At 42.7% G+C, this 11,507-nt stretch overlaps 1 long non-coding RNA gene across 1 annotated transcript; it reads left to right on the forward strand.

Annotated features, from left to right (window-relative positions):
* Positions 1-7,943, forward strand: LOC119405240 (uncharacterized). Its single transcript, XR_005186450.2, has 3 exons — positions 1-142; positions 1,997-2,152; positions 6,188-7,943. It is a non-coding gene; the product is annotated as an uncharacterized LOC119405240 (long non-coding RNA).
* Positions 7,944-11,507: the final 3,564 nt, after the last annotated feature.

An 11,507-nucleotide genomic window follows, 5' to 3' on the forward strand; every position in this document is an offset into this window, starting at 1 on the left:
CAACGTAGTCCGTGAACGGGTGTCCCGTAGCGACTTCGTCGTGACTGCCTCAGAGAACGTCTAGTACTGCCTTTGCTTGATTGACGGACGTCGAGGGCGAAACAGAGCGAAGGTGCTGCAATGCACTGCCTTGCCACAACAAGTAAGTAGCGATCTCTGTTATTTCGAGTTCTGCTTCGCTAGTCTGAAATGTCGGCGTACCTGTTACATTTACATATCAGAGAGCGTGATCATATAGCTATGTTGCCGTTCTTACGTTGTGAATACGGAGCGTGATAAACATTTCGAACTGCGGCACAAGAAGCTCATCCACGATCGCTGCGCGAGCAGAAATAAGTTTTCTGCGAAAGAACCGATCGTGTGTTTTCATGCACTACAGCCGCTACAGTTCGACATAGTTAACTTGCACGAACTCTTCCAATGTTCGGCTTTGCGTAATTGATAACTGCTACTATTATTATCTCATCAACTCATCAACTAATAGGAACAGTTTCTTCGCGCATAAAAGAAGCCTGATTGCCATGTGAAAGAACACATGGCTCTCACTTTGTGGCAATTTCGCAAGTGTTCAGGTTTGAATGTCGAATTTGCTTACATTATGAAGTGTCATCGCGCTCCATGTTTCCAAGGGATTGCAGCTGCTTGCAAGAGGAAGCAGGCGCTCTTCGTTCGCTAGTTTAATACAAGTGCCACAGTTCACCAGACAGCACTTCAACGTGTTTAGTGCGCTCGCATTTGGTGTTGATTTGTAAAAAGCCTTCTACGAATTGTAAGCTGAATTGTAATCGTACTGACGGGAAATATAAAATGAAAGACGAGAAGCGTTCACTCTTTTTTTGTACAGCGTATCTCGTGTGCCTGCTTAGCTGCCCTTCAGTAAGATTATGCACCATGTAATGGTTATAAGGATTGTGAGAGTGATACATTTAAAGTAGTTGCAATAAAAAACAAATGTAAATGAAAAAGGTATGACTATATACAGCAGGATATATGCATCTTTATTTAAGGCATGAACAGCAAGAATGAGGTTAGCTCAAGCAACCAACTTTGCAAAAGGCCAATGGGTGCACAGTCCAGCAGCCTTACGCTTCCTAGAAGACCCTTGTGTAACATTGCTTGTCACTCTCACCAGTCAAACTTGCTTATTGAATGAAAATGTCGTAGGCTAGACTGCTCTTCTGCCTGCTATATGCTACAATATCTGCTATATGCTACAATAACATGGCAAACATGCTTTCTGTGTCCCCCGAATGTAGGATTACAGCAACATGCAAGGGTGCAGCTGCCACTGGTGCAGTAGCGGTACTGTCCATAATGCACCATCCTTTCATAATAGTCCGAAGGTACTAGCCTACACATGGTGTTATCGACACTTGGCTCAAAGCACAACCAAGGTCTATTGAGAATGTAATTAAGTTGTACCTTCACCATCCACACTTGATGTTGAAAAATTTCTTCTGCCTACCTACAGTAAAAGCCCGAGCAAGCGCCCCCTCCTTTTTTCTGGATATTTGAAATATCTGCAAATGGGACCGAGCAAGTGCCCCCCTCTGCCTCCCGCCCTTTTACACTGCTTGACAAGGGCTAATAACGACAGCGAATGCATGCCTATTCAAAAACGCATTTCATTGGAAGCACGTGCGGCTCTTCCACCTCCATATTGAATTTTGATCCGTGACCGAGCAAGGGCCCCCCTCCAAATCTTGTCCGATTATCTTTCACTGTGGGAGTGGTGCTTGCTCCGGATTTTACGGTATTCAGTTAAAACTCGATCTAACGAAGTAATGAGGACACTTGAATGATTTCATTAAATCAGGAAGTTCGTAAAATCGAGAAGGGGATTTTTTGGCTCTTTGAAATCTAAAATTGTAACATATAACAACAAGTTACCAGGCCATTGCTCTCGCGATTAATCTGATTGCTGCCCAGGTGAAAAGTCCGTGAGGCCGGCCTGAGGGTGGCTCTGACATGAGGCTCCCTTGTCGCCTTTGTCCAGGTGATGTAAGCCAGAAAGACCATTACGTGAAGCAATGATGGGCGAACATATACGTGGAGAACGAACGAAGTGATTGTGCGAGCAGGCCAAGGCAGAAAGTTGCAAGGAGACTATTAGTGCCACGAAACCAGCCACCGCCGCCTGTAGCATCATCCGGTACGTAAGAACGCTACTGACGGCTGAGTCCATTGCTCCATGCATGGGCACAGTGGAGCGTCCAGCCTCATCAAACTAATGCTATAGGGCTAAAGCGTTAGAGTGCACACTCGAAGAAAAACCCATCTCTGCAAAATAAATGGAAATCACCACTTTTTACGCAGTTATTTCCAAGAAAACTTTGTTAAATCGGGTTTTGTGGCCGAGCTAATTCATTAATTTCAGCCCTATGGGTATTTGCTGGGAAATCACAAAATACTTTGTGAGATCAGGAACTCCATAAAATTGCGTTTTGTTCGATCGAGTTTTAACTGAATGTCATTTCCTTAGGAAGCTACACATTACTTATATGTCTCTGCCTCTAGTCAAAGAACTATATTTAAGTTGTCCCATGGGCGTGTGATGAATTTAAATGTCACGAACCATTTCTTGGCAATCAGGAAAGTTACCTGAAATATTGTAGGGTGAGCGAATCATTGTAAACATGCAGGAACTTTCTTTTCTGTCCAATACTTCGTCATTGAGGGACCATTGCAGCTATGTGCTGTCATGCTGCAGCTGCAGTGCGTTAGCAGTGTTCAGACAGGCACGTTGAATCCTGTTCCATGGGTCAGTGACCCTGGGATCAAATAAACTGTTATGAGTCACTGTATGGTACTGATGATTGCCTTTAATTTTCCATTTCATAAAAGTCAGTTGGAATGATATAGGGTGAGTGAATCATTGCGGAAATGCAGGAATTTCCTCTTCTGTCCAATACTTCATGATTGAGAGATCATTGCAGTCGCAATGCGATGGCAGTGTTTGGAAGCTGCTTTGAATGCTTGTCCAGCCTTCCCGTTAAGGTCTTTGTAAAAATGTTCAACTCTCTGGCACTTGGAAAAGCCCTCCGCTAATTGTGCCTTCAGTAAAAAAAAAAAAAAAAAAAAAAAGGAAAAAGTGAACCAAAGCAGACAGGTATAATTGGTCTAGAAAGTGTTCATTTGTACCACTGGCATAGCCAGAGGCATAGCCCCTTTGGTGTTGCACAGCTTTTCGTGCTTTCCTTCCGTCTGACTTTCTCGGGAGACACAGACAAATATGATCGTCACGACCCATAAATGTCTCTTCGATCGCGGCCAGTACCTATAAGAGCCTTGGAGATTTCTCGTTCATGATAAGTACGACGTCTCCTACTTTTACTACAAGCAGTGCCATTGATGTGGTGAGCTGATTGTAGCTGTAAAATATATTCCTTGTGCCATCTCTTCCAGAGGCATCAAGGCATGCTTTTCTTTGCCTCCAACGTCTTTGTAGTTCATCTTTGGTCAAACTAGGCTTCGTCTCCGTGATCTCGTCGTCAGGAATGGAGACTGACCTTCGACCAATCAGACAATGAGCCGGTGTAAGCCGTGGCTCCTCCAGCTGACTTGGTATTACTGTCAACAGACAAGAGTGTACTATTGATTAAACTTCTGTCAACACGGTCTCTAATTCAACATAGTTCAGCAAGGCTGTCTTCCAGGCCTGTTGTAGTACTGTCTTTACTGTACGTATCAGCCATTCCCAGAAACCGCCCCACCATGGGGCGCAATCCGCTATAAACTTCCATTTAATTCCATTCTGCCTGAAGTACTGAAGTATGCGTTCATCTCGGACTGACTCACACATACTTTTTAGTTCCTTTGAAGCTCTGTGAATGGAGACAGAAAGCCATATGGGTCGTACATCTCAACTTCTGCCTTTAAAACATTCTTCTTCGTTGTCTTCATGGATGCTACGAGCTGCATAATATTGGAGGTGTCAAGCCTTTACACGTCATCTTCAGGGTACTAAAGAACTCCCAGTAATTTCTTGTTCTTAGGAACTGTTAAACGAATATCTTTATTAATGCCTTCTCTTTCTTCACTGAGATGTTGAAGACTTGTGGAATTTGTCGTCAATTTACGCAGATGCATTTCTGCTTCATTGATAACATTAGGTGCATTATTGCAGACCAGCAAAGCTGCTTCCACTGTGTCTGCCTCGGCCACAATGTCGTCGACATAAAACTGGTGTTTTAAACCGCTGGTCATCTCTTCGTGTTCTCCCGTGGTATTCTCAAAGTGATGATGAAGAGTGGCACTAAGAAGAAACGGGCTTGATGCGGCTCCAAATGGCACACGATTCATTCTCCATACGTGCGCGGGTACTTTTTCTGCAAAACCATTTTCTTAATATTCTCGTATCGCTTTGTCATACATGTCAACAACTCTTGGTCTTTGAGAAGCCCTCATCGGCAATGGAGTCATGATACGGGCGGTCCTGGCAGTTACGCCACATGAGAATTCGTGCCAAATTCCTGCATTACTTGCCCTGCACTGATAAAGCATGCATATCTGCCATGTGAAGGGGCATGAGTTATTTGGCACTTCGAAAGGGTGGTAATTCTGGTTAGTTGGTTGTCCTGTATCATAAAAAACAGTGCACAAACGGACAAACGAGTTGTCTCTTTGCGTTCATCCATTGTTTTTGCACTGTTTTTTACGAGTTATTTGGTACAATGTGGATGCACTGATAATGCATTTCTTTTACGGGCATTATTATTTTGACATGCCTCTCACAGTTGCAATGGAGGCCCACCCAAGTGCAAAGTAGGGGGGAGTGAAAAGTCTTTATTGTGTATGGGCCTCTGGTTGAACTTTGGCTTTTACAATGCCCTAGCTCTCTTTATTGACATACAGTCAGCGTAACAGCACCAATAAACTTTACCACTTTGTCTTTTTGCAGACTGCGGGAACACCATTATCTAGATTGGTACGAAAAGTATATTTATGTAGTCTTCTAAGAATATCATCTGAAACCTGCTTGTGGTTACATCAGTGTGTACAGGTTCTTGAAGCCCTTGAAAACAGTTGAAATTGAAAATCACATTTTCACGGCCCTTCAAATTCCTGGAATTGTTTTCTTTCTCGGAACATGCTTCAATTTCTTTGCATATGGTGTCTAATATTGACAGCTGCTATGTATAGGTAAACGTTCATCAGGCCAACTCCGAGGGCACATGCCGTACTCCTGTTATGGCTCCCGCCCTGTGTTTAACCTGCCTTCACCACCGTTCATCTTCTACCATTCATTTAATTTCCTCACCTGGTCTACTTCCTCTCAACTTTCTTCCTGGTGACTTGACTTCACCTCCAGCACTTGTGCTATTTTTTTTCTCCTCTATATCTAACTCTGTATCTAACTCTATATCTAAATCTTCTAGCTCAAACAATGTCCACTGTCCTTATGCAGCCAAAGCTTTAATAAAGTGCTGTGTGTGAGCCAGACACCAATTTTGTATTCTTAATCTGTAAAGCTAACAATATCCATTTGGAAACATTGTTATTGCAAAAAGCTTCTACTTGGGATGCTGCTTTATATCCTTGAGAAACTTTCAGTAGTGATTTTAAAGTCCCTTGGAATTGGGCTATCGAAACCTGTACAAACCCTGCTACCTTCTCAGCCTAGAGTTAAAGGGACACTAAAGAGCAAAACGATTTTTCTCATATTAGTAAAGTACTCTTTCGCAATACCAAAAACACCACGCTTGCTGTGAGAAAACACGCAAAAACAAATGTGGGTGGTGACGCCACCTTGAAGTTTCCGCACCATTTGCCATGACGGCGCCTACGAGGGACTACGTAGATCCTAATCGGTAAAAATGAAGTACATTGTCCTCTGAGGGTGCCATAGACTTAACATACCAAGTTTGGGGTAATTTTGTTGAGCCAATGGTGCCAAAATACGATAAATACACTAAAAACCGTGACGTCACGTGGGGAGATTTTGGCATGAAATTTAAAAAATGAAACTTTGAACTTGATTTTCTCCTCTATTAGTAAACCTATGATGGCGAAATTAATGACATTAGAGTTCTCAGAGCGCAATTCATCGATCTAAACCGATTCATTGTTTTTCTTTAGTGTCCCTTTAAACTAATGAACAGTTTTTGTGATTCACATTTATGAGAATGAATGCAATAGGGTTTTCAGCTGTACTATAGTGTGCAAAATACAACCTTTATTTGTGCAGGTGCCCGTGCTGCAAGTTCAGTCGTAACCTCTGTGGAGGGGGATCCAACACCGTGGAGAAAGTAGGGGCTGACGAGCTGCGTTTAAGTATGCTTTGCTGGTGCTTTTAGCTATTTCAAAAGACACAAGAAGTAGCCCGACATCACTTGGCCATAGGCTGCTCTTCCTCATCTCAATGAGCATAGCTCTTGGAACACTGGCTCCGCCAAAAAACTAGCCATAAAGTTCAAGGTAAAGTTTTTAAACCATGTAATTTTTGTCATCTCATGTGAGCTGCCATACACACATAGATGAATCTTTGTTGTTGCTTAGAGGTAGACTTCATGCTTCTCTCCCAGCAGCCCAGCTCTCTTCTCTTTCTATTATGTATTACTTTTCTTTGATTTATGCTTTAATGACCAAAGTATGCATGCTCACTCCCTGCGTGTGAAGTAGAAATGCACCGGTGTTTAAACACCATAAAAGGATGCGAAAAGTTAAAGGACCCCTTGTGACTTTTTTTACTGTAATTTGTAGCCTTGTGTCTGGAAATGCCAAAATTGAGTGAGTCATAAATTCTCTGACATATCGTATAATTAATGCTAGTGTGTCTAATTCTGGCCACTTTTAGCTTCATTTTGAAACACCCGCCTGAGATTGTAAGAAACTACTTCCCCACAGCGGGGAAGCACCTAGGACATTGTGCGCTAAAGGTTTGGTGACATTGACAGCGCAGTTTTCAAATCGGGGGCCCCGCGCGCGATAAAGAATGAAACGATGTGGGTGCTTCGGTATGAGCTAAGCCGGTTAAGTGCATGTTCCCTCAGGAAAATGAAAAGCATTCCTGGCTTAAGCAGCCAAAACCACCCTGAGAGCAGCCCGACAACTGAGCGAGAGAGACGAGAAACAATAGCCCTCGTCAGGTGCCAGTTGTGGTATTGTGTGCATCCTGTCCATCTTTTGTGACGTCAACAATACTGGCTTTTCTTGTGGAACGTCACACGGGGCCTTCATCTATGTCATATTAGTGGAGGTGTCGCGAGGTGCTGCCAACTCAGATGAGCACTCACGCTTACTTTAAAACCAAATTAAAATATCTTAAAGGTAACGTTTGCCACTATTAATCAGCCAGAAGTGCCCATGTGTGCAGGACAATCAAACAACACAAACATCTCGAGGTCTTGATTTTGCTGTCAGGGGCCCATTAAACAGAACTAAAAGTATGCAGAGGGGACAAGAGCCGTACGGGTCCACCCTATGTGTTTTTAAAAGCTGTAAATGATTTAAAGTAGTACTGTGTATTCTACTTTAGGAGACCGGTAAGCAGTCATCATACTTGCAGAAAAACTTTTTTTCATAAAAACGTTACGAAGCTTATGTTGAATGCACTAGTCTTTCTTGATGGAAATGATTTCAGTAACATTATTTTGTCACTGTATAACCATAGCGGTAGCGATCTTGCCATGCTTTCTTTTGTTCTTCAGCTTTCTAATAATATTCTTCTATGTAGGAGTGTGTTTTCCCATCAATATGTTTTTTGGTAAACAGAACGATTACTTTATTGAAGAGTCTTATGCTGGGACTGTTGGTACATAGTTCAAAATGTACGTAGGGAAGGAGGAATTGTACAAGCACAGACACCCAGTGTGTGTGTGCATTCCATTACTTCCTCTTGTGTAAGACTCCTTGAGGCTGAGTGTTGTTCTTTCAAACTCTTTTAGTGAAATTGTATGAGCTATGTTTATTGCACAAAAATAAAGCAGTCTTTATAACTGAAATCTTGACTGTCTCAAATGAAATAATTTCACTTTTCACACAGCTTAAAATCTTATTTAACTACGAAACAAAAAGGGGGCGCCGACCATTCTAAACAGAACATTTATGACATTTCGACTTGCAGCATGGAAGCCTTGTTCACGATGAATACATCGTCAGAAGTGGCTCATTTTATTTGGAAGACGAAACGTCATAAACATTTTGTTTGGACTGATCTGTGTCTCTTTTTTATTTCAAATGTACCCTCCTAGCCAGACTGGATTCCGCCATGATCCCGACTTCAAATGTCATTTAACGTACCAAGTAAGTGCTCACTGAACAGCAACATCTTGTGTTGACAAGTGTGTAGAAGACTAGGAGTGGCACAGTCATCATTAGGATCTATTCAGTGTGTTCTAATAAAGGAAGATGTCGATGGAGGGCTTCACCATGGGGACAGCGGCTCATCCTTTTTTCTTCAATTGTGTTTTTCTCCATAATACATTGAGAGCCAGTCTTTGAGATAGAGACTTAGGACAGAAAGCTAGGGCTATTTCTGAAGTGTAGTAGCTTGTAATGTTTTAATTGTCATAATCTTTCACAAGTGGCAAAAATTGATTTTCTTAATGAGTGGGACCTTTAATCTTTGTTTTTGCAATCACAAAAATTACAATTTTTTTGCGATCACACAAAAAAAAGGTACAAAATCGAATTTTTGAACTTCGCGCCGAACCCTACTACCGGTCAGTCAGCATGACGTCACTAGTCGATTTTATTTTTTTTTATCTACGGCTGGTTTCTGCAGATCAAAATGTTACGAAGCCTCAGCAAGAGTGGAAAAGCGCGAGACTATAAGATAGTTCCACACCTTGAGCTCAGCCAAATAACCCAGAAGTATGTTACACAGTAATGTTCCCATGGAGAAAAAAGTTCTCTATTTTATGCATTTATGATTGGCGCTCGCAAATGCTGATCGATTGAAGGCGCTTAAAAATCGCGATTCGGTTTCGGTTTCTGATTGCGTGAAGCGCCACTGCTTCTGCTGCAAGCGTCATGCGACTTCCTGTTTACGTTTCTGGCTCCAACGCGTGCGTTCAACTTCCAAACTTCTGCGCTGTTTCTACGTGACATTGTGAAATCTATATGGATATATACGTGGTGGTCATATGTAGCACACCCCGGAGCATCAAGCACCAATATTTGATAGGCGACACTTTGCCTACTGGTCGTCAGATAGGTAAGCAAAACGCCACTGCATCTGCACTAACGTGCGCGGCCGCCTGGTAAGGCGAATATGTAGTGCTTCTACGGCTACCGCGCCCTTGCATTTGGGAATTACGCTTTTCTGCTTTAATTCGCGTTAACTATAGCGACCAAGGCCTGCGTGTTTAATGTGGAAGAGCGTGAGCTGCGAATACACGGACTTTAGAGAATAGACGACGCATCGTGTTTTCTGTTCTCGTTCGAAACATGTCCTCAGTTCTCGATCGATTCCAACGAACTAGGAGAACTTTCTGTCCGGATTTTTAAAATGATATCGCATTTGTTATTCCGCATGGTAACAAATAGACACCACATGGAAAGAAGTGAGATTGTACGAATGAAATTGCTCTCCAAGAAAAGGTGGACAGAAATATGGGCTTCAGAGCAAAGTGCATAGATTGCAATATTTAATGTATAGCAAGACGATTTAGACAACCTGTAGTCACGTGACCTGCCCCCAGCATTTGTACAGAATCGTCTCTCGTCTCGGGTATCATTAAGTCTATCGCCCATCCTTTATAAGTTAAATGCGGCCGCCGTGGCCGGGATTCGTTCCCGCGCCCTTCGGATCAGCAGCCGAGCACCATAACCACACCACGGTGGCGCGTCTCTTGATGGGGTCCTTCTATGCCACACGTCCGCGACATTGCACTCGTACTTCTCAAGATTCCTGTTCTAAAATCGTGGCCAAGCTTTTTGTTCAATATTCGGCTTCCTTCATGACACTGTCATTGTATAAAATTTTTTTCTGTGTCCTTGGGAGGGATTGAACGTTGCCATAGTGGTTGCTAGAAAAGAATGGTGATTTCTTATTTCCTCCCATTGCGTCCGCTATTCTGTCTCGCGATATGCTTTGGGTGAAGCAAAAAGGCCATTCTGCGTCCATTCTGAGAATTAAAAAAAATTCTACAATGTATCAACACATGCAATAACACCACATGCCAGGATAGTTGCCAGTAAGTGTGTCAAAAAGTATGGAGGTCATGACCGAGAAATTTCAAAAATAGAGTTGTGTCCAAAAAGTATGGCGGTCGATGACCGAGAAGTTTCAAAGACTAGGGGCAAACATAAAAAATGTGTAAATGGGGTGTCGCACCACCCATATACACAGAAATACGAATAGACCCATCGAAGTCCAAGTGCCAAATTGCCAGACGAACTTTTTTTTTTTTCGATTCAATTCTGCCAAAGACAGCATCTGAATAGAACCACCTCCTCGCCTTCGTCGCCAATAACCCAACCATTAATCTTTTCAAGCTGCCTTGCTTAACATTGTATAATGTACATGTGTAACAACTCCCTCTGTAACGCTATTTGGAATTGAGAGTGAGTTAAAGAAATGCATGACTCATGTTCAGGCACATGCAGTTTGGTGATGCAGTCAAATTAAATTGCACTTGTTTCGAAGGGTGTACAAAGGAAATTCGATTCTGAAAGTTTATTATAGTGATTTTTGTTTTAAGTGAGAAAAATTTATGTTGAGCATGTGCCGCGTCCTTGGACGGCAGCTCGTAAGTCCGCTTCACTGCGCTGCGTGCTTCCTTGGGGCAAGGGAAAGATGCAACGGCTACACAAGTGGCAAGTTTGTTGCTGCTTTGTGTATTTCCACGCTTTGACAAGCATTCATTGGCTTTCTGCAGTGCACCGATCCGCCATGTTTCAGATGGTTTGTTCAGAAATATACTGTTATAGTATATAAGAGTATATAACAAACACTGGGGATACACTTTAATTCTTTTTTGCAGCTCCTAAACTGACTCGCACATCCGCGGTCGTCCTTTGGCCGCATCCCTTGGAAGCACATAAATGAGCATTGCGAATGGCGTCCTACTGCTTCCTTGTCATACAGAGAGCCTGTAAAAAAAAGAGCGATAATTATGTAAAAGGACAGTGCCGCCTTACAATTCCTGTGCTGAGTGAGTGCCAACAAAAGCTGCACTAAGTGCAAGGCTTGTTCTTAAAAGGTGTTAAAGGGGTACTGACACAAAAATTTCAGTTGTTTTTTTGCGTCAAATGCGAGGCCAAGCCCTCAGAGCCTATAAACAAATGTGCTAAGCGCAAGTGCACCCTGAAAAAGTAATTACAATATTTTTTAAAAGCTAGTTTCAGTTCCTACGTACCCTTATGTCACAACTGGTATGAGCTTCTCGTCACGTGCTTGCACATATATAGCGACGTTTCCACGGCTGCTCAGCACCGTGGCTCCGTTGATGACGCACAAGCGGCCATTTTGAACGTTTTGCTGACGCACAAGTGGCCATCTTCGAATTTTTGGTACCTGACGTCATCACATTGTACTATAATACCTGACATCAAGCTAGTGT

The sequence above is a fragment of the Rhipicephalus sanguineus genome, chromosome 9, assembly GCF_013339695.2.
Source record: "Rhipicephalus sanguineus isolate Rsan-2018 chromosome 9, BIME_Rsan_1.4, whole genome shotgun sequence".
Taxonomy (NCBI): Eukaryota; Metazoa; Arthropoda; class Arachnida; order Ixodida; family Ixodidae; genus Rhipicephalus; species Rhipicephalus sanguineus.